Source organism: Aptenodytes patagonicus, chromosome 1, assembly GCF_965638725.1.
Source record: "Aptenodytes patagonicus chromosome 1, bAptPat1.pri.cur, whole genome shotgun sequence".
Lineage (NCBI taxonomy): Eukaryota > Metazoa > Chordata > Aves > Sphenisciformes > Spheniscidae > Aptenodytes > Aptenodytes patagonicus.
The window spans coordinates 8,766,463-8,790,032 of NC_134949.1; the positions used below are offsets into that span (position 1 = coordinate 8,766,463).

Genomic DNA, 23,570 nt, shown 5'->3' on the forward strand with positions numbered 1-23,570 from the left:
AAGGCAGACGTACCCCTGGCAGCTACAATGTTGTGCATGGGCTACTCTTAAATGTGCGCTAATCCCTAGCGCTGGGCCACTACCCAGCTGCTTTCTCCTTATCAGTAAGTGTGGTGAACTGGCTTTTTTTTTTCGCTCCCAGGCTACCAGCCAGTGACCTGCAGTTCAGCCCCAGTGGGAATGTGTCACGGGAATAATGTGAGTGGACCTGAGGCTGCTTTAGACATTATGATCTGGACCAGCACCTGTGCAGGGTGATCACAATATCAGGTTGGGATGCCCCTGTGCAAACTCACAGGTGTGTGATCCCGTAGCGCAGGAGAGGTCTGTGGTCTCGGGGAAAGTACATGAGCAGAGGGTCCCTCGGCGCCCGGTCTCAGCAGGGTGGGCATATTGCTGCCACAGACTGTGTGTGTGCTTGTGTGTCTGTGCGTGCACTCCGCTACTTTTCACGGAGTTAATGTTTCCTGGTGGCCGGGGCTGTGACCTACGGCGGGAGCAGCAGCAGTGGGTGTGTGTCTGAGCTGGCTGACACACACGCGCGCACACACACACACACGCACACGAAGCAGCCCATTTGCTGGAGGGGTGTGCATGTGCGTGCGAGGGAGTGGAAAGGGGTGGCGGGGATGGAGGAAGGGAAGCCAGGGGAAAGCCTGACACTCCGCGCAGAAGGAGCGAGACCCTCCGCCGCCGCCGCCGCCGCCGCCGCCGGGGAGGAGCCCGCCTCGCTCGCAACGCCTCCCAAAACCCGGCCACCGGCCCCGGCCCCGCACCGGCCTCACCCCGCACCTCGCCGCCGCTCCGGCTGCCCGGCAGGTACCAGCCAGCCCCCGCGGGGCCCCCGCGACTTTACGCCGCTCCGCTGCGCGCTGGAGCACTTTTCCGCCGCCGCGGAGAGGGGGTGTGTGTGTGTGTGTGGGGGGGGGAGGTGTGGAAAAGTGCATGGGGTCCCCCCTGCTTGTGCCGGACCCTCCGCTCGCCTCTTCTCCGACAGCCGCCGGGGCTGCGGCGGAGCGGGTGCCGGCGCCCGGCACCTGGCGGCGGTCCCCGGGCCACCTGCCTTGCTGTCATCAAGGTGGTGAGGTGCGCTGGCTTCGGAAAATCCCTCGGCTCTGCCCTGGGAGCGCAGCAGAGGTGGGTTTGGGGGGTCGGGGGCGAGGAGGCGACAGTTTTGGGGAGCAGGGGTTAAAGGCTGGGGAGGTGGGACCAGTGCGGGCGGAGGGAAAGGTGTTTCGTTCCCCCAGCCCCGGCACATCTGCGCCTGCTTCTGCTTCGCGTAGGTGTCTCAGGGCGATGGGAAGGGCAGCATGGGCATAATCGGCCCACGTCCATCAGCAAAACTGTTGCGTGCTGGAGCGGTGGCAAAATTCCTTCCTTTCCACATAGTCCTCCAGCATTGCCATGAGCGCGACTCTGCCGAACGTGTCCATCGCTAGGAACTGCAGAGCACCTGGTTGGCCTGGGGTGCTCACTGAGATGAGATTATTCGTCTTCTCACACTGACAACCTCTACTTTCCTTTGTGCAACAACACACAGGGTGGTAAAGCTCCTTATTTTGCAGTGAATATTACAAAATGAAAGTTGTTGCTTCTAGAAAGGAAACATTCCTGAGCGCGTTAGGTAATTGGTGACTGTGTACTGAAGAAGCACAAAGCAGCCACCTATGTTTCCTTTAAAAAAGCTTCACTTTGATTTGAATTGGGAAAATTTGTCCGAGAACAATAGAGATCAATGGGGCGGCAGCCTGACCGTAAGCAGAGAGCACTTTGCTGAGAAAGCAGCAGCTAAACGCTGCATCTGTGGCTCTGACAGAGGCCATGAAGATGCAGGCAAGAACTTTTGCAAGAATTTTAGCATGTCACTTTTTTTTTTACTATGTCCTTGCAGATCTAGGGAACAGGTAAAGAGACTTGATTTCACTGTTAACCGTTAGGAGGTGATTTACTATATGGAACAACAATTTAATAATGTTTTTCAAACCCATATTAGTATAGTTTATGTGATTTTCATCTTTGCCTTTTAATTAGTTTGTTTAGTTTATTATGGGCCTGATCCAGAAAAGCACTACTCATCATCATCTGCAGGATATGTAAGGGTCAAGGTCTTTCCTAAATCTGTAGAAAGCTGGGTGTCTAAATAGCTTTCTAAAGAGGAATTTGGATATTTTAATCTATAATTTTAATCATGCTGTCAAACAGAGGTACCCAAATTCTGCAGGTGTCACACCTCTTTTTCTTAAAGTTTCCAAGACAAGTCCTGCTCTGAGGTGCTTCATAAATAGAAACATTTCAGCCTTGATCGGGCTGAGCAGCTTGGCTTCACTTTTATTTCAACTTTATTTTGGCTTGGACATCCAGACTAGCCTGAGATCCAGGAACTAAATTTACTTTCCCTCTTCTTACCGCTGGATCAATCCAACAGGGATTCTCAGAGCATGGTGAACAGAGTGGACTCCCCATTAGGTGCAGTGCTGAAGCACAGAGAGATGTGCTCCAAACCAGGCAGAAGCATTTTGAGCCAAAGTCTCCCACAGCCAGTATGTGGGCTCTGCCCAGGGAGCACTTTAACCAGAAATGGAAGTAGCAGCTTCACCAGTATCCTCTGCCGTGTCTCAAAAGATGAGAATGACTGCAGTTACAAGAGCTGGTGTAAGATGCTTTCAGGACAATAATCCCAGGAAGAGAGAAGTGCCTTCCAGTAGTGCTGAGTAAGGTGACTAAATCTCAGAAAGATATAATTTTGAGTTGTATTCCTGTCCTCGGCTTTGGTTCCGTGGGTAGCTGCTGTCAGATTACCTTTGGACCCCACTCTCAAGTACCAGCCTCCACCTGCTTCTCTCCAGTTGCAGGTTGTGCTGTCAGCTGACCTTCCAAAATTCTGTTCATAATAGCCCTGATCTCACTCTGCTTCTCAATGGCTTGTTTTTTTTTTTTTTTCTGAGAGGTGATGTTTTCACTGTAGATACCACTGTGTTCATTATGTAAATTATACTGCACCCTTGCAATTCTATTGGGATTTTGCAATGGAATTAAATGAAACAAGGCCCTAGGAAAAAAAAGAAGTTTTAATTAAGCTAGCATATTGAATGGAAATAGGTATTATTCATTGGGAAAGAGCCCTTTAAAGTGTTTGAGGATACTGTATCATTATTACTCAGAGATTAAATAATGATAATTAAGCAAATCAACACTGTAAACACCAAGGTATTAAAAAGCGAAGCCAAAGAATGAAACACTCCCAACAAAACCTGTCCCTATTTTGGACCTAGCAGAAGGGACATACTCGGTATCTCTTTCCATGTTCTATTACAGAACAAGTGGAGGTGCAAATGTCCCACACAGTCAGGATCTTTACAGTTTAATTTGAAGAAGGTCATAATCGTTCAGAGTCACTCTGTGAGCTGCTGTCTCTTTAGGGTGGTCAAAATAATGATTTATTTCTGGATTCTTTTCAAATCCCTGCTTTGCTTTTTCTCTCATTCTTCTTTTTGCCTTTAAAAACACGGATGTTGTAATCTTAGGTGTCTCTTCACTGTGCACCACTGCAATGTAGACATACCGGTTACCTGTGGCTCCGGAGAGGCTGATTCATCAGCTGGGAATCAGCTGAATTCCCAGCACATGCCAGCATTTCTTTGGCTAAAACCCCCGGTGTTGGAATTGGCCACTGAGCCACCTCTATACTCTTTGAGGTTTCCTACATGAGGGAATCCTTCGACGCTGGTTAAGCAGGCTTTCCCACCGCGCTCTCCTGGCAAGGCAGCCTGCGGGATAGCCAGAGCTATATTTGGCCCATTGTCTTTTTAATCCATGGAAAATGCTTAAGGTGCATGTTAAGTGTCATTAAATCAAATAGACGCAGCGAATGTGTGATGTGTTTGTTTTCCCTGCTTTCTGGATTTTCTCCAGCTACAAACAAGCAACAGAGGAGCTCATAGTAAAGCCATGCACATGAGACGTGAAGCATGGTGGTTGTATTTAAACTATGCGTGAAGCAAATTTTTGCTCCATGGGTGTGCTATTTTTATCTTTTTTATAGTGCTGCACCGCTGTCGTACTTCTTAACACAATCTCTCCCCCGGCCCAACATTTCTGTCTGGGTTTTATGCATTTGATAAACTTAGCAATGGCAATGAGTCAGTGCTGGGAATCAGCTGTATTATTATATTATCCCTGTATAAATCTTTAGTCCTTTTATCTTCTCCTTTCTATCCTTGTGTATTCAGAAAGGCCCCTCTCTGGTATTGTTATTTTTCACATTCTAGAGACATGCTGTGGGAACATCCACGTGTTACCTCACAGTGGGTGATAAAAAAAAAAAGGGGGGGACAAAAAAAAGCGCAGCCCTTCTATTCCACTCTCCCCAGCTTAGACAGATCCAACGTCACATGGAGGGGATCCAGGATGAGTCAGGGAGCAGTGCTGTGGTCCAAAATTCTAGTTTGCGTTACAGCTGCGAGGCAGCATTTAGCATCATGTGGATTTATTTTCTTTTAACGGGAACTACAAAATAATTTATGGAAGTCATATAGCCTAATGGGCAGATCAGATAACAGTAAGCCAAGAAGAACCTGGATTCCCATCTGGGTTGAATCATTGACTCTGACTATCAGGGCGATGGGTGTGGTATTTAAGCCTAGAACGTTATACTGGCCTTAACTAAATCATTGCACTTCCCTGTGACATAACTGGAAAATGTGATTAAGCTTCAGAGCTCTGCTGGTACCTAACAGTTTACCTAATAGTCAGCTTCACTGAGCAGACTAAGCACAGTACATTAGAGGCATTTATTTGCAACCTCAATTTGCAGGATGAATCCTAAAGGGTTCAGGATATATACGGCTAAAGACAAATTCATGCTCTAGAGCTTATATGTACATGGAGACCTGTAACTCATGAGGACCTTCAGCACTGCATGAATTTCACACTGTCTATATTACTCAGCTTGCAGTAACATGGATCCTTTTTGTACATCTTTGCGTATTTTTCTTCCTGTGTTATTGTAAACAGAAAGAAGAGTTGTGTGAGCTTTTTCTTTTAATGTGGTCAGTTTAAAAGCAAAACAAATATCCATAATTAAACCGTTTCCAATCTAGTTGGTCAGTGAATCAGGAGACTTGCAGGAAGCAGATGTCATGCAGAAGAAGAGAGGCTAAAAAGTTCTGTAACATCTGAGCATACTCCAATGATATGCTGAGTTTTTGTTGTTTTCTTATTTATTTTTTTTTCAAGGGGATGGGGAGGAAAGAAGTTACCGATTTTCCTGGATTGTCCCCTTCCAAAAATCCTGGAGACCCTGCAGCCCTGAGTCTGATCTCATCTTGTGGCAGCATAACTCAGGACTAAATGCACTGGAAACAGAAAGCCTAGGATTAACTGAAAATTATACAAAGCTAAGGCTGTCATGAAATGAAAGACTTGCGCCTGTTCTCAGTCTATCTGTACTTAGTAACTTCAAGGGACTTAAGCACATGTTAAAGATAGACTGCTGTGTAAACTGCTCTCCTGAAAGAGGTACTTTCCTGAAGTCTAAATCTAAAGTCAGATCAAGTCTTTTAGAAGTTAAGTGCAGTCCTGAGGGCTGATGTGGCCAAATATTCCAGCTTAATCTTGGCTACAATTTTAACATTTTGAACAGCTAGATCTAATGGTATGTGCCTACCTAGCTTGTTATATTCCCCTGGAATTTATCAATGACACACTCCATATAATTGTGGTTACTTTTTGTCTGTCTAAAACCCTTTTTTGGTTTTGCAAGGGAGAGACTGCAAAGAGGGAGTATGTAAAAAATTCTTTCTCAACCAAAAGCAAAAAGTTGTTTTTTTTCCTTCTACAATGAAGAATTAAAACAATGTCTGTTGCTCTCATGCTTAATGTCAGAATCTTTGCTAAAAAATAGTAAGAAGAAATAGGATGAATTTTTCATATGGAACTTATTCCCCATAATTTTATAATGCACATATGTGAGGTTTTATGAAGACTTACACTAAAAGGCTTTAGAACAGTGTAATAAAGGAAGATTGTTCATAACATCCTTTGGTATCAAAAGAGCTAACTAGCTACACTTTGAGAGAAGGAAATAAAATGAAGGGCAATGACAAGTAGTGATAGACTGTTGCATATGCAGTTCCTTTTCTCCAAGATTTATAGAAAGAACCAGCCTTGACTGTCAGGTTCTCCGCACTATTTTTCTGACTTTCTTCATAATCTGTACCTTTGCAAGATGCAATTCCTACATCCATTCTCTGACTTCTGAAAGACACGTTGCACCTGCATATAAGATACCAATCATTTACTTAATTTCATGACTTATTTTCTTTTTTAAGCAGGTGCCTGAAAGCCTTTATTAAGGACATAAATAAATCTTCAAAGCTACTACAGTATGTCCTACTAACAGGGTGATTGCATGTTACATCTCCGAAGATCCGTTGTTGCTTAATAGAAATCAGAGGAGACACAAGAACAGATTTGTTTGTGTCTGTCTTCCATATTTCTTAAAATCTTGTTTTTAGTAGGAAGCATGCATAAGATATGGATAGTCATGATTTATCACTTCTGTTTGTATAGTCATTAGTTACAAGCAGTGGACCTTTTCTCATTCAGAGAAGTCCTTATTTATTAGCTAAATTGCAGTAGCATCGGGAGGTCCCAGTCAGAAATGAAGGTCCTCTTGTGTTTAGCACCAGTGCTGTATCCAATTAAACAAAGAACCAAAACCCACTTTCAACCATAGTGTAGGGCAAGAGTCAGCAAGCACAGAAGACTAAGAGATGTGGGTTCCTCAAGAAGACAAGTAACAAAAACAATTTTATTACGTAGAATAAACAGAGGTCTCAGCCTGTTTTTCTGTTGTTGAATGATATAAGCATCAGGGGAAAGTTGAATTTGTAATGGCATTAGGAGATCCCCTATTGTGAAAGATAAATAGCAAATTTGGCCTAATGCCTCAATAAATTAATTACATTGAATTAAGCTGACTTTTGGTTCTTGTGACCTCCTTAGTTTAGCAGATTAATTTCTGAACAATGCAGCTTCAAAGAATCCACTTTATTCTGGGGAGGTATATTTTAAGGAAGTTAGAGGATTTTCTAGAGGCACAAAGTCTCCACATGAACAAATCTGGAATTCTTGGATCCATTGAGCCATGTAATACTTTGAGTCGGAGACTAAGCCTTTGTGTGTCAACTGGAGCAGAACTCTTGTCTTCAAAAGAAAGAAAAAAAAAAAATCTGCTGAAAATACTGCACAGAAACACAAACTTACCAAGAAGGAGAAAACATAATTCAGGTTTTTTTCATCTAGGGAGCAGGCATACCAAGTTTTACCTGATCTTCATGTATCTCAGCACATTAATAGTGGAGACAGTTGGTGTCATCCAGTTTGCTATCTAAGAGCAAAATATTGTAGGTCATTAATTTGTAGTAACAGGTCAATTGAAAAGAACAGAAATCCAAGCATAAAGGGTGAGCTAATAAAAGCAGTATCTTTATTACCTCTATCCCCTTCCTAAAGCCAAAATGTAATACCATTTTTTTGTAAGGAGTTTTTTTGTCAATGGATCTTTAAATCTGCATGTCTTCATTTCAGAGTTTTAAGTTAATAAAGTATACTTCCTGAATGGGATCCTGCAAAAGTAGTCCTGGTTGAGTGCTTTCACAATGATCATTTTAATGAGAGGAAAACCACCCACAGATGGGTGGGTTTTAATTTAGCACAAGCTACTATACATGTCCCATTAATGTGATGTACCCTGGAGCTGAAGGGCAAACTTCTGCTACAGCTTGTAGATAAAACTGCTGCATTGAGGAAGTGGACAGCGTCCGTGGGAATGACGGTAGCACACAACAGTTGTTACGTTAAAAAAAAAAAAAATCAAGATATAACAAGCTGCTTCTTCAGTTGGTGTAAATTAGAGACGTGTAACTGAAATTAGTGGAGTGATTTGTAATAGCTAAGGGCAGTCCTATGTCTTTAGGAGAAATGAACAGCTCTAAAAGCTGAAAGAGGAAAGCAGAGATTTAAGTTAGCAGTATACACTGAAAGCATTTGGGGAGAAGACTTGTAAAGAGAAGCTAGAGACTGAAGTACTAAGCAAGTGTTGTCACTTCTTGTGCACTGACTGGATGATTGTGGTGGGATCCCCAAAACCCACAAGTCACGAGGAGAGGCTGTGTAAGGTGTAAGCCAGCTTGGAGAAAGTTTGGAGGAGGACTCTGCAGCTTAGGGCCAGAGCTGCAGATTTAAGCACCTAAATTCATTTGGGATCCTCAGCCATGAGCTCTCCCAGCAGACAGGTATCTACATAGGGCCAGTCTTTTCCTTGTGTCAAAATTTAAAATAAAATTTAAAAAAAAAAAACAAAACAACTCTAGCATATATTTCAGTGGTTCAGATGCCTGCTCTTGCCTGAGGTGACCTGGAAGTGCAGTTTTTCAAGCGTGTGTCTGAGCGGTGGTGTCCTGGAAATGCAGTTTTTTAAGTATGTGTCTGAGCGGTGGTGTCCTGGAAATGCAGTTTTTCAAGCGTGTGTCTGAGCGGTGGTGTCCTGGAAATGCAGTTTTTCAAGCGTGTGTCTGAGCGGTGGTGTCCTGGAAATGCAGTTTTTTAAGCGCGTGTCTGAGCGGTGGTGTTGCTGGTGCTTGGGAGCGTGGCTTTCTCAGCCAGCACGCTTCCACTTCATTGCGAGTGCTCTGTTATCAAAGGCCCAACAGAAAGGGACTGTGGCTTGATATGGTTAGAGCATCATCTTTCAGGGATAAGATTTCTCTTACTGGACCTGCTCCAATTAATGTTTTGGTGTCAGTGACGATATTTCCTGTTTGATACTGAGCTACACTATTGAATTAATCATTAGGAGTCCAATCCTACCTGTTCCTGAAGGCGTGCGCTAACCTTGGGGCTGCTGGATAAAAGGTGTTGGGAGAGATAGATCTGGTTTCAGTCTGTGGGAGACCTGGGCACGCTTGGAGCCCACCCTGGCTTTGCAAGTAAGGTGGCAGAGCAATGCCTGTTTTTGAACACCACAGGCACTGACCAGTTTGGAATAATCATGACTGTGTTGTATGTGCACCCAGTGGCCCAGGTGCCATGGGGGACATGTTGTTAAGCAGGTTTGGCTACATGCAAAGCCTGGTAACAGCAGAAGACAGGTTTTATACTGGTCTCTAATGCTGAACCTGGCTGACTGAAGAGGCAGTTAAGATCATAAATCTCTGTTATTAATCTAGTCTTTTGGTTAAAACAATTTTAATAGACAAGGATGCTTTACATAACTACTGCCTGAATCATTGTGGTCTGTTGATTTGATGCCTTCTACAATACATAGTGTCGTTAGAACTGAGGTTTTCTCAGACCTGATGAAATCCAAGGTGTTTATTTTAAGAGTCAATTTATTATTTTGTAAATTGAACTTGAAAGTTTTAAAGGCTTTAAGGAAAAGCTGACTGGATGTAATTTTTGGTATGTCAGTCCCACCTAATTGAGGAAAAAGTGAGAGAATTGATGCATCTAAGAGAGTTACTAACATTGTTCAGGCTTAAGGGTCTTTTAGGTCCTCTTTCTAGAAGAAAAGGTGCATTTACCTCTGCTGCTCTGTGCTGCCTATCTTTTTAAGATGAGTGTCCTGGGTAATACTGTTTGCAGTGTACAGATTTGTTGTGGAGTTATGACTCGGTGTTTATAGTCCTCTACTGACATCTACAAAAAGCAGACATATATTATCTCATAAAGCCACCTCAGCTTGAAAAAAGTAAAAAATGCATCTATGGCAAAGAAATATCTTTCCCAATATAACACCCCGACAACCCATGCACCTTTCAGTGAAATTAAGGGAGTTTTCACATGGGAAGATTTTCTACCTTTAGATAAAATATTTATAGACTGCTTAGGCTGAAGATTGATTAAACTCACAAAATAAAATATATGAGGTGGGAAATAGTAGACTGATATTCTTACAGTTTGCCTCTGAAAATTCATATATCTGTTTTTTGGTTTGGTTTTTTTTTTTTTCCTGAAAAGATTTACACTTTTAAGTACAGATCAATTATTATGCTGTCCTCATGAGCCTGAAGCTCCCATGTCCTTTGCTTCCTGTGACTTCACAACAGCTCATTGCTTTCCTAAATGGCAACACAAGCACCATTATGAAACTCATAACACAGCCATTGATCTCCTGCATGGTGCTTAAAATCAAATCCTGGCTACTTGGTGATAGATGAATTATTGTGCTTTGGCTGTTACAGTGATGGAAGGTTTTTTTGTTGTTTTTTTTTTTTTTTCCCCTCAATTTGTTGCTGTTGTACATTGATGTATAAGGATGAAGAATAAACACTTAGGCACAAAACACTGCTGAAAGCTCCAATGCCAATTTCTGTACCTTTTCACAGCCTAACAGAAAAGCAGGAGGTACGTGCAGCAAACAGTGTGGGGAGTTTCTCTCTCTTAATCCCAAACATCTGGTTTCAAAGGAAAAAAAAAAAGACAGAACGAAATTGTCATATTCAGTTTAACACCCAAGGTGTGATTCTGCTTAGTTTATCCCTGGCTTTTCCATTGCGCTGGGTCTGTGCTGGCTGCCAGCGTGTCCTGTGGCACAAGGGCTTAGTCTGTCCTAGCTGGAATTGCCATCCTCACCTCTTTGCTGCAGCAGTTCTCCAGGTGGTTTCAAGGCACAAGAGAAGCTGCTCCTGCCTCCAAACTCTTCTCCCCTCTGAAATTGCATCTCCTTCCTACAGTTTAACTGTCTCTTGTGCTTTAGTAAAAACTCCAGGCACAGTTATCCTGTATCGTGTCAATTCCCAGAAATGGTCCCGACATGATGAAAAAACTTCACTCCCTTGGGGTGCTCTACTCGGTAGCAATCTTGCATGTGAGGTGTTAAGCTGTTAAAGGGAGAGAACCCAGACAGATTTCAGGTCTTGTGTCAGGTTTTCAAGGCAATGGTAAAAACACCTTTGTTTGTGATAGCATTTATGCCACCAATACCACAGGCACAGCTCTTCTGCAGTTGGTCAGTGCTGAAATATGGATAGTAATTTTCTTAGTAAAGACAGGCTTTGTTTCTATTTTTATCCTAAGATATCACCCTGTTTTAAGGATAATAAAATCTGCCTTATGAATAGTATTTAAAAAAAAAAAAAAAGTATTTTCCATCCTTTCTGTCCTTTCCTTCCTTCCTTTCCCTGCAAACAAGGTAAATGCCACTAAAGTGATGTGAGAAGAGCATTTTGGAATGTATTTGGATTCATTGTGTTTTGTTTTCCATCCAGGAATTCACATGACACAACGGAAAGTGGGATCTGACACCTCCAAGATAAACTATTAGTTTATCTTGTCTATGAAGTGCTACACTCGCCTTTGTAAGTGAAATTGAACGTGAGGCCAAAATAACTGGGACACAGTGACTTTGAATATAAGTAGCATTATTATCTTTAGTGCAAACATCAGCAGAGATTACCATGGTCCGTTGTGATGACCCTGGGGGAATCTCACAAGGCCTTGCAGTAGGCACTGTAATATCCCTGCTGTTTATTTGTTTTCATTCTTTTCGCAACAAAATAGCATTTTGATGCTTGGAAGGCATGACCCTTTTTAAATTGTGCTGTCTCTCTTCATTCTTCTTTGAGCCACACGGGAGAAGAGGTGTGAGCACAAGTGGTTAGAAAAGTTGAAAAGGTGCTGGTGGAGGATGGAGAAATTAATGACTGATACTGTGGAAACAAAGGTTGTTCTGTAGAGCCACCAAGACTCTGCGGGCATTATGTTCAGATGGATCCAGCACCCTCACTCAGTGTCTCCAGTGTTTTCCCTTAGAAGATCAGTAGTTTTTTTCCAACTAGTTTTATTAGATCCCACTGATGGGATCTGGTCTGAGCTACAAATACATTGTGTTACAGAAAGCTTCCCAGGCTTAGCCTGTGTGTGCCACCGCTCAGAAAGAAAACCCAGCGTCACTGTGGAGGCAGCAGCAATTGCTCAGAGCTTTTTGGACATGCTCAAGTTGAAGATGTGACCTCAGTCCCATGGGTGTCTTTTCTTGTGTAGCTGTCATTTCCACCTCCTGCTTTTCTGCTAGGCTAGGAGAAAGTCCCAAAATAGGCATTTGAGTTTTTGGCAGTGTTTGCTGCCTAAGTACTTATTCTTCATTCTCTACAGAGATATGGTGGTGCGTGGGATTCTCTGGTTTGTGTAAAACTTCGAAGTAGTGTGTTCCTCTTCTGGTTCACAAGACGTAGGTTAGAAACCCTGACACAGAACAAACATGTTTCCTTTTTCTGAAGCTGGGTGACTGGGCAAAGCTTTCTCACTTTGGTGTAGTTTTATCTTTTTCAATTTCAGAAGATGGGCAAGACAATTCAATGGAAAGGATGTTGCAGAATCTCGTTTTCTTGATGTCCCCAGATACTGAATCCTATTTGGACAATAAGTGCTGGTCCATAAACAAGCCATTGGATTCAATATAAGGGTAACTGTGTAAGGTTTCTGTGGTCTGTTTAATACAGGAGTCAATCAAATGTCCCTCTAATAATCTGAAGTCTGGAAAACCTTTTACAATTATTTAAACATCTTTCTTGAAAGCTGCCTGATACTTTACCTGTATGTTTCCCACAAGCTGTGCATACTCTGTGCTTATAGTTTCTAAAAACAAAACATGGATAGGCTTTGATCGTAATTCAAAGTTGATACAGGATTGTTTTGATTAGTTAGAGATCAAGGCTGCTGTCCTAGAAGGGGGGAACTGCACTTGTGTAGTACCAGAAACAGTGTTTTATCTTGTCATTTGTTTGAATAGTGTGAGACTGTCACCTCTCTCTCCCTACAGAAACTTGCTTTGCTGTTTCACCATACTGAGATAATTTCCAAAAAAATATCAACACAGATGAAGTGAATTGAGTCTGTTTTATAAATTGACCCTTATTGCGACCCAGGTGCAAGTCCCAGGGCAGTCAGAGAACATGCTTAGCATTCACCAGTTCTCCCCAAGATTATTCTAAGAAACACATATCGCCCAATACTGAAGCCTGCTCTGGTCTGATAAGGTTTGTCTACATGCGGAAGTCAGCGTGCTGTTAAACTAGAATAACAGTGTACAGCGTGGCATCTTCTTCACACTAACTCTCTGCATGACCAGTCGCAGGGTATATGTCCTAAGTCTGCTTTCAAAGTGAAGTAAGCTGCTTTCTAATTACAAGCTTTCTAATATACACTTATGTGTGATGTGATTGCAGAGCAGTCAGTATGCTGCTAATTCACATCTTGCTGTGTCTGGACTCTCATGTTGACAAGCCCTAAGTATTTCAACTTTAAGGTCTTGGTCAGTTATTTCTATAAGTGCAACAGACAATATCAGTGCACAGTACTGTGATAGAGATTGCTCAGATGCTACATACCAGAGTAGGACTCTGTGCTTATTGAATTGAATATAATATTTTTACTGATTTTAGTGAAAGATCCAACTTTATGATGGTGTTCATGTGTTTACTTGTATCACGGTAACACCTAAAAATCCAACCTGCAATTTTGGCCTCATTGTGCTATTACTGGTAAGTTAACATCTAAGGAGAGCTTAGAGAAGAGCAATAAACATGAGAAGGGAGGCTTTGAGTCAGGTTTGATTTATGAGGAAAAATTAAAGGATTTGAGAGTGCATAGCTTGTTTGAGTTTGACAAAGAAGAAGACATGACTGTAAATACTTCAAAAGTTTAATTCCAAAAAACAGCAGAGGATTTGGTTAATGTTAAGGACATTCCAAAGGTTAGGACAGCAGCTCTGGAGACCTGGGGTTAATTCCATGACGTATGTCCTTAGGCAAGTCATTTCTGCTTAGATCCTAGCAAATTCCTAAAGGCACCCAACTGCCACTTCTTTGTCTACATCACTGAGTGTTAGTCAGCTGAGACTGAAAACCACTTAATTTAGACAATTAACTTGTTAAATACCTTTGCAGGTCTGGTTCTTAGCCTCCACGTGCCTCAGTTATATATGTCTGTAAATGGGTAAAAACTACCCTTTGTCAAAGAAGGAGTGAGAGAATAATAGATTGGGAATGTATAGGTGTTCCGATGTTGCAGCAATGGGAGCCATGTGAGTATACTGAGTAGAAAAACTAATTAAGATGGGGTTTATTTCACTTGTCTTTAGCGTAAGGTGGTCACCTAATCTTCATTTGTTTTCAGTACAGAGATGAGGTGCTCCAAAGGGCAATGTGCCCTATTCGGCGACAGTATCTGAGTCGGGGGATGAATTCACCCCAGCAGTGCCTGTCTCCACCCTCTCTGGAGAGAGTCAAGACAATGCCTGAATTTTAGATGGTTGAAATTAGACAAGATGAATGTTATCTTAAGAATAAAAGGATCAAATAAAATCAACTCAGCTTGATTTTAAGGGAAAAAAATGTCTTTAATGAGTGTATTTGCTGAAATGCTCTTTTAAAAGAATTACAGAAACCACCTCAAAGAACTTGTGTTTTCCTCCTGTTACTTCTCATAAAACATTCAGGAAGTCTTTTATTAAAAACTAACTGTCTGATAGAGCTCCCACTTCTCTTTCTGTGAAGCAGTCCTTGTGCAGACTAGCAACATCCAAAAGTGTTATGGTGCACATAGTATCAATGAATGTTATATCCAGTAAGGCCTACATGTCCCCAGTTACCTAACATTACATTTGAAAATCTAGGCCTTAGTAACTAAATGAGAGCTGAGCTCTTTTGGGAATCTACTCCTGATGTCTCTTGCTTTAATACAACAGCCTCATCCTAGTTGGAAATACTGTAACTGCTATAGTTACCTCTAGGTGGTAGCTATCTCCTTGAAAATAACTGATCCTCAGAGAAAATACAGCTATGGGCACTGTGAGTTTAAAGAAAAAAAAATATGTAGGAAAAGGACAATTGTTCGGAGAAGAGCTACAAAAATTCTGGGAGCTTCTATTAGAGCTGCTGGAGGTCCATGTGCAAAGCAGCTGTAGGATGCTGGGCATCTGAGGAAAGGTTGAGCAATATAGACTCATGAGGAAGAGCGAGATGACCTATCTGAGGCCCCTGCTAACCCATGCGATTGCACAAGTTCGCATTTCAAAGAAAGATGAGCTTAATTAGTTTATCCTGCTGTAGGCGTGACTCAGTCATAGAGTCCTCCCTTGTATTACTACATTCGTTACCCTGTGGGATAGCAACATCTCTTTGTGACTACTTTACTCTTTTGGGGTTTTGCACTCTTCAAAGAAAAGGTCTGCTTTCAGGCTTTGTCCCTCTTGTTTTGGTAGCTCCCACCTCCAGCCTCTCCAGAGCTCATCTTCACACAGCTGGACTCTTATTTCCCTCACAACTGCTTGTCACTTGCCTACTTCACTGGCTCTGCAGGGAAGGGGAGAGAGCCCCTTTGCTATTCAGCCCTCTGTCTTCTGGCTCATCTATTGATGAAGAGGCAGGGATGAGTGGCCAATCAGTCACTTCAGGAACAAGGACCTGGTGTCAGAGAGCCTGTGGCTACATAAGATACTGGACTAGACTTATGCTTGGGAATGTCTAAAATATGCTGAATTCAGAAGAGCAAAATGTGTTTGCAGGAGTTTACATTTATTGCTTTTTCTTGACCTTGCAGACCCAACATCTATTGCTTTGGGAAATCAGAGCTGAACTGTCTTAAGAACTTGGAGGAGGATTTAGGTTTCACACAGGGTATCTAAATGTGGTGGGGATCTTATCTGGGTGTGGAGCAATCCTGACTCAGATCAGGACATGAAATAAGAACTCCCAAATTGAAGAGGTGTATTTGGGTCACAAGGCAATGAGCTTAAAAGCCCATCTTCAACCCGAGTGAGACTTAGCCAGTGAGCTAGATGGGAGATGCACCTATCTCTGGTTCCCCAGAGAGCCTGGACTTGAACTAGACACTGTGTTACTGGACACTGTAAGGACTCTTGGCTGTTCTTGCTGCAGAAACGCAGATGCCAGAGGCACTTATATTCTGCACTGTCAATGTGTAAGGGAATAACGGCAGAGATTATGTGAATTGCACTGAGACCAGCTTCTTGCTGGGCTCCCTTGACACCCCGAAGTCCTAATCCTTCCCATGAGTGACTCCAAACCTCTGAATTCACATCATCTGCTTTATGCCCTAATTCAGGGGCTCTGAATCATCCTCTGTAAGTACCTACCTCTTTCCTCTGGTTTACATCCTCGGAATCTCACCTAGATGCCTGATGTGGGCAGTGAAAGATACTTCCAAGTAGCCAGTGCTTCGGGCACACAGAGGATGACTGTGCATGAGTGCTTGTCCACAGGTCGCTGCAAGTTGTAAAACACAATACAGAGGACAGAGAGAAGGCAGACAACAGTGACAGGAACACTACATTGCCTATATATAACTAGGTAGCTATATCTCACTTTTTGCTCCCTCTGATTATTTTATCCATCATTATATACTTAGACTATAAGCTGCAAGGAGGAGAGGCTCTTGTATCCTCCTTCATAGTATGTGCAGCGCTATGGGGTCCTGCCCCTGACTGGGGCCTCTGGGCACTATCCCAGTATAAATAATACATAAAAATAGATCAGCAGTGTAACATCCATCAAGAAAACCATACAGAGACGTAAACAGTGCTTTAGTATTGAATTGCTTTACTGTCTAATGTGAGGTTCATGCAATAGCTTGCTGTAGTTTTCTGAGTTAGAAGACAGATCATACAAAGCCTTATATCTGCGGGCAATGTGCAAGGAGCTTGGGGGAAATCTATAATTACTAAAATTGGGAAGTGTGCCAAAAATGATTTACAAGTATGGAGAAGAATGCATCTTTTGTGATGTTCAGGACTTTATCAGGTTTATTTTGGAGGCTTTCCAAGATTAATAGCAAAAAAAATCCAAAAATTTTGAAGTGAAGCAATCAGACCAAATTTCAGCTGCAGCAATAGCTGCAATAGCCCAGGGCTTTGCAGCAGCTTCCTCTCTCTTGACACAGCACTGATTGTTCATGTTGCACCAGGTAGGATCACATTAAGCGAAACAATTTCACTGAGTGATACAGACAGCTCTTAAGGTGTGCAAGGGCAATACACAATAGAAATGGGTATTATTAATAGTATCACCTGTATTACAGCCATTGTTGTAAAGTTCATCTGCACTCACTAGACTACACACTATGTACAAAGAGCATGAGTTAAAACTCCTCTGAAAAAAGTTAACAAATATGTTAGAGAACAAAGATGTATCTCAGAAATGAAGTATTACTATTCTCATTCAGCTTGAAGTCATGAAGGTGTAGTGATTTGCTCTTGCATAGTTGTAGATGATTGTTCCTTGCAATCGATTTGATGGGATTGGTGAGGGGGGTTTTGGAAGGTGGAAATGGACAAGTCCATGGCCACTGAGGATTCATTTCTTGTGACAGCAAAGCATTGGACTTGTAGCACCAATTCTCAGATGCTTTTTGAGAGAAATTGGTTATAGTTATCATTTTCAGGCCCCTGATCGACTTTCATTTCAAAGATCCTTTTGTGCAAATACTTTTCTATTTGACCCATGACTCCACCTGTTGGAACTCCATGTCCATTTGGAAACCCCGATCGAGGGCTCCAAGGGGCAAGCTCTAAGTATCTCAACTAAGATGGTCATATAAGTTCTCTGTCTAATCAGCAGAGAGGGGGACACCTCAGCTTCCCATCCAAGAAGTCTGAATTGGCTGGGAGTAATCAGTCCCTCAAGTGCCTGTTTCTCTCTAATGACTGTAAATGGAAAGTAGATGAACTGACACCTAGTTTTCAGACGACTAAATTTAGGATTGTCGTGGTTTAACCTCAGTCGGCAACTGAGCACCAGACTGCTGCTCACTCACTCACCCCCCACCCCGGTGGGATGGGGGAGAGAATAGGAAGATTAAAAGTGAGAAAACTCGTGGGTTGAGTTAAGAACAGTTTAATAATTGAAATAAAATAAAATAGTAATAGTAGTAGTAATAATAATAATAATAATAATAATAGTAATAATAATAAAAGAATATACAAAACAAGTGATGCACAGTGCAATTGCTCACCACCCGCCGACCGATGCCCAGCCAGTCCCCGAGCAGCGGCCCCCCCGGCCAGCTTTCCCCAGTTTATGTACTGAGCATGACGTCCCATGGTATGGAATGTCCCTTTGGCCAGTTGGGGTCAGCTCTCCTGGCTGTGCCCCCTCCCAGCTTCTTGTGCCCCTCCAGCCTTCTCAGTCGGCAGAGCATGGGAAGATGAAAAGTCCTTGGCTAGTGTAAGCACTACCTAGCAACAACTAAAACATCGGTGCGTTATCAACTTTATTCTCATCCTAAATCCAAAACACAGCACTGTACCAGCTACTAGGAAGAAAATTAACTCTGTCCCAGCCAAAACCAGGACAAGGATGAAGGAATTGCAGTATTTCTTTAATTCATTTTAACTGCTTTTGCAGACATTGGGATATCAATGACAGCAAGAGCTTGGAAAGCAGCATCTCTAACAGCAAACCCTGGTCTAAAATATTTTGTTCACTTAGGCTGTAGTGCTTTGAGGCAGTGAGCTGGGATGAATCTCCTAATTGTCAACACAGGAGCCTGTTTCAGTGCCAGAAGGTTCAGTCAAATAACCTCTCTGCTAGGTTTTTTTTTTTTTTTTCTTTTCTTTTTTTTCTCTCCCCTTCATCTTTGGAAAAACATGCTTTTGCAAACTTGGAGCAGAGGTAGCATCTCCAGTGTCTGCTGCTGAACCAGGACGGGCTTCTATGCTGGTGGACCAGGATGGGCTTCCATGCTGGTGGCTGGTGGCTGCTGGAGCTGATCTCCCCCGTTGTTCACTGATGGTGCTGCAGGAGTGTATGGTATTTAGTATAGGAAAACCACATAGGATTTGATTTAGGATCATCACTGCCACGGCTGTTGAGCATCTGGGTGGCTGTTTGTTGAAGGGAGTATAACAGCTTGCTGGGTGCTTTTATGTCACATCACAAATGACATTAATAAGTAAATCAAAGAGAACGTGATTGAAGAGACCGAGGCATTTCCCTTAACTTCAAAGAGTTGGATTTGGCCTATTAAATCCAAAATTGTGTCTACAGGCACACTATGCACATACAGGAAAACGAAGACAAACCTTCTTATTTATCTGATTTCCGTAGCACCTGCATTAATTTTTTATGGTTTAGCTGGAGCCATGGTGGCCGTTTTTCTGCTGTCCTTTTACCCAAGCTGGAAGAGGGAGACTTCTCTGTGGCATCATATAATTTATTTTTGTTAGCTTTTTGGAGGTCCAGCATCCCTGGAGGTGTAAGTGCTGAGAACTGTGCAAGTCAGACTCCTGATTCTTTCTATATCAGACAAACTGGTGGCTCCTGATTTCAGAGTTTCTTTACACTAAGCAAAGTCCTTCAGTTCTGCAGACTTTATAAATGCATGTAGGGAGACTAAGAGTCCTTGGTTTCCTCAGATCCAAATAAACCCATGAAAAGAAAAAGATTTCTTTCATTGCTCTCAGGAAAAGTTAGGCAAATAACTTGAGCAGCAAGAGAAGAGGTAAGCAGTTGTGCAATCTCCATTCAGATCATTCACACTCACACATTGGGAAAAGAATTCCCAGCTCAAGAGTGGGCTCAAAATTAAAAGAGAAACATCCCCAAGGCTTTTGGCATAGGAAAAAGAAAAGAAGCTGCAGAAGCTCAACTCTCATGAATTGTTAAAACAAAACAAACAGCTGGATGGCAGAAGGGCTGTTCTTTGCCATAAAACATTTCCTGAAACTCTTTCTTCCACGATCCATGCTGATTATTTATTTGTTTTAGTTTTTCTTTCTCATGAATTGATTTGATTAAAAAAAAATTAGGCATCTCATCTTCTGAATATGACAAGAGGATGCTAGCAATAATTTCACTAGTTTCTTAAGTGTGATCAGTTATTAATCCCTTCTTCTGAGCATGTGGTAGAAGAGAGCATGGGATTCATCACATATCCTTCTTTGTCTGTAACCCTACCATCTTAAAAGTTTATTTCCCATTTCCACTCTCATTTCATCGTGAGCCTTCTGTCCTCAGTCATGCAGATCCATTTCCAGCAAGTACAGCAGCACTGAACTTAAGGTGTTTAAAGTAAACCAGCCAATGTGACTGCAGTTGAGAGCGACTCCATGAACAGGTCCTCTGGCAGAAGAGAAGAGGTGGTGACACGTGGCACGAGGGCTGTGACAAGTACCAGAGGTCAGTAGTGCCCCCCTGTCACAGTGCATGGCTTTTGTCGCCTCTCTTTCTTTTTGAGTTCCATATCTCATGGAAGGTGAATTAAGAACATCCGTGAAGAAGTCAGTGAACTTCGGCTCTAAAAGCAATGTCCCTGAGCAGGATCTTGTAGGAGGACAAATGTGCGCACTGTAGTGGATATCAGCTCTTTGCTGTTTTTTTCCAAGTTTGTCAACACTTTTCTGAAAACAGAGTTTCAGTGATCATAAAAAAACAGCTGATGTTTTAGCTTAGCACTGCCTTTTTTAAAACCAGAGTTAAATTTCAGAGATTTCACCTGTAATTTATCTGCCCACACCCCCACAAAACCTAGAACCCTCTTCCCTTTTTCATTTATACCTGGTGGTCATGTTAGCTCAATTCGGACATCTGTATTCACACTGTGGAATATTTTGCATGGTTTTGCCACGTCTCCCATTTTCCATAGAAATTACACAATGAAAGGCAGTATTTTTTAAGTGCCAAAACTTGATGGGATGCTTTGCTGGCTCTGTCACTGATTGCCTATCTTGCTTGGCTGATGGCGTTAGTGGCACATTTCCCTTGTGAGTGCAGGGACTCTCAAGCAGACCACAGGAGAGAAAGATGGGTCACATCTGTATTTGCAAGTTAAACAAGGCCAAAAGATGGTATTGGCCTGCAATAGCCCGTGATGTTTGTTAGCGTGCTCACTGGCCTGGTTTTTGCCCTTGTCAACTAGCACATTTCCGAACTGCCCTGTCATAAGCTGGGGGGATGTTGAGGGCTCCCAGGAGGCAATATGGGTAAGACCACTTGGTTTTGTAGGGAATAAGGGTTTAGCTGTATGGACAGAAGCTGTGCCAGGCTGCTCTGTCTCAGGATCTGCAAATAGTGCCTGGCACATTTTATTTATTGATACAGACTTAGGCTTGGGGTCTGGAAGCTCAAGTCAGCTGCACTGGGCATGACTGTACCGTATTCCTGTAATTACACAGGCTTTTCCTCCACCCATTTTTTGTTTGTTTTGTCTTCTTAGATGTAAGCTCATCAGGGAAGGTATTGACAATACAAGTCTTTATTTGTAGAGTATTTAGTACCATGTGGCCCTGACCTGCATAGATTTCAATGCAAATTGAAAGTTGCAAGTTGAATCTGCTCTTGCCTGTTTGCTCACAGCTTGCTGTTTTCCCTGACTGTAACTGTAGCGTTAAGGATGGAACAAAGGGTAGCTACTTAAGAACTGTAAAACCTGCCTTACTTCAGCCCTGGCTATTTAATTTTGTAGGCTTATGTCAGACCCTTAAGGTTAAAAATGTTTCTTTTCTTGTCTTGGCTTGAAGAGCAAATGGAATGTTTCAAAGGAAAAAAAAAAAAAATAAGAGTCCATACGACACAGGCCAGAGTGATGCAGCCTTGCCTGTTTTTCTTGATCTGAAACATTTTATTAGCTAGAGCGCAATATGGCCTGGCCATCTCAGTTTCCATCCCATTTTTGGATGGAAAGTTGCACACCAAACAGGCGCAAAACCATCATTTGCTCATGAAAGGGTTGATGTTTGCTCATTTTCTTTGCAGCATAACATTTTCTTGGTTAGACTTTTTTTCATCCCTTCCTCCTCCATGAATGCCCCAAAACTGCAGAGTAAATAATTTTGGCTTACAATGAACAAAGCTCTGAGCTGGTAATGAGAAGCAGTGGATAAACTCTCCATGTCTTACGCGATACAGACTTGAACTCTGCTGAAGGGGCCATATGCAGCAAGGTCAGGAGTGTGATGAAGTATAAGTTTGGAAGGGGAATCTGCTGGAGAGATAGTATAACCCACTGAGTGATAAGTGCTGACAGACTGGCACCCTGATGTTTGAAGTGCTTTCCCTTGTGGCAGAAGTATGTCTCTGATCCTGTTGTGTTATGGCCAGACTCGGTCTGTTTTGAAAGCCTATACTTTCTTCACATGGAGACTCGGAAAGATTCAGGCTGAATGTATTTAACAGAACCCTGAATTTTGGGCCACAGTTAAAGATAAATTTTAAAGATTTGATATGTCCTTCCCAAAAGGCATTTGTAACAATAATCATAAGCATATGCCAGTACATTTACATTATTATATGTTTACGTTAGTGTTTTTCTAATACTTCACCATGAAGTTACTGAGTTTAGTGCACTGGTTCACAGAGAATAGAAGCATTAAGTTATGATTTCAAAAGAATGATTAAACAGTAACAATGGGGAAGTTCAGTCATCTTCTAGTGCTTAACAAATTGGGAGCATTATTCAATCTGTCCAGGCAGGCTCTTGCGTGGTTCCTGTTCTTCTCTGTTTCTTTCCTGTGGGTTTAGCTTGTGAGTGCTCCCAGTATGGCCACACAGGGAGAGGAACTGAAATATGTGAGTGAGACCCAGAACGGGAGGCAGAAGATTAAGTGAAATGTCCTGGGACCTTCCAGGAGGAAGCTGCTCTGCTCTTTACCCAAACCTCAGTGACAGAAGTAGTATCAGAAGCTAGTCATGGATGGTTTGACTAATATGGGGTCTTAAGAAACAGTACTGATATGTTTTCAGTCCCTTGCATCAGTTTGCTTCAGTTACATTTGCAAATTTATATATATAAAAAGAAAAGAATTACAAATTTTATAAATAAAAAAGCTTGGGAGAGAGAAAAAAAGAGATTTTTCTTTTTTTACCTTTAGTTTCTAGTCTAGGACTGAGACAAGTTCCCCATGCCATTTCCTGTATCTCCAGGACAGCAATATTCTGTCACATTTTCAGAACATTTCTGGTACCTGACATGACAATTCTATCATCTAGTCTGGTTCTTCGACAACCACTGAGGAGAACACTTCACTGCTTTGCAAGACAAGAGGAGGCAGGGGTATAACCCTTAATAGTATATGGGACTAAGCAGGCCTCTCTTTAACTACTTGAATACAGAGGGTATATCTGCATAGGTAATAGAAGAAAATACTGGTTTAATTTTGATTAATAATAGTAAAGCACTAACAGGCATGTAGATATGTCAGTTTTCAGTGATTTGCAGCCATGCTCTGCTCCGTTGGAAACAAGAGAAATAACTTGCAAGTGCTTTCATTATCAGCATCCCAAAGGATAACTGTCTGCACTTCCATTCCTTCCCACTCTCTAATGTATATGCACTAGGCTGCATTTTTTAACCATGCAATCAGAAAGCTTGTGTTCCTCAGGACCTCTGGGTCATTCCTGCAGAGGGTGGACACTGAATGAGAAAGACACCAAGGAAATGGCAATGTTGTCTTGTTATTTTTAAATTAGCTTAGTAAAACATTGCCTTTATTTTCCCTCTGCTTCACAGACTTGCTGTGAGAGGCAGGATCACGTTGTTTGCCATCACATTCC

At 42.3% G+C, this 23,570-nt stretch overlaps 1 protein-coding gene across 3 annotated transcripts in view; it reads left to right on the forward strand.

Annotated features, from left to right (window-relative positions):
• The first annotated feature begins 636 nt into the window (after positions 1-636).
• Positions 637-23,570, forward strand: part of SEMA3D (semaphorin 3D) — a 151,905-nt gene continuing 128,971 nt past the window's right edge. For 2 of the 3 annotated variants that reach the window (XM_076359065.1, XM_076358893.1), the window contains exon 1: positions 637-819. The gene's annotated coding sequence lies outside the window, so the exon portion shown is untranslated. Of the gene's footprint in view, positions 820-1,094; positions 1,138-23,570 lie in introns of those variants that run through there. The other variant, XM_076358981.1, reaches the window with a different exon arrangement.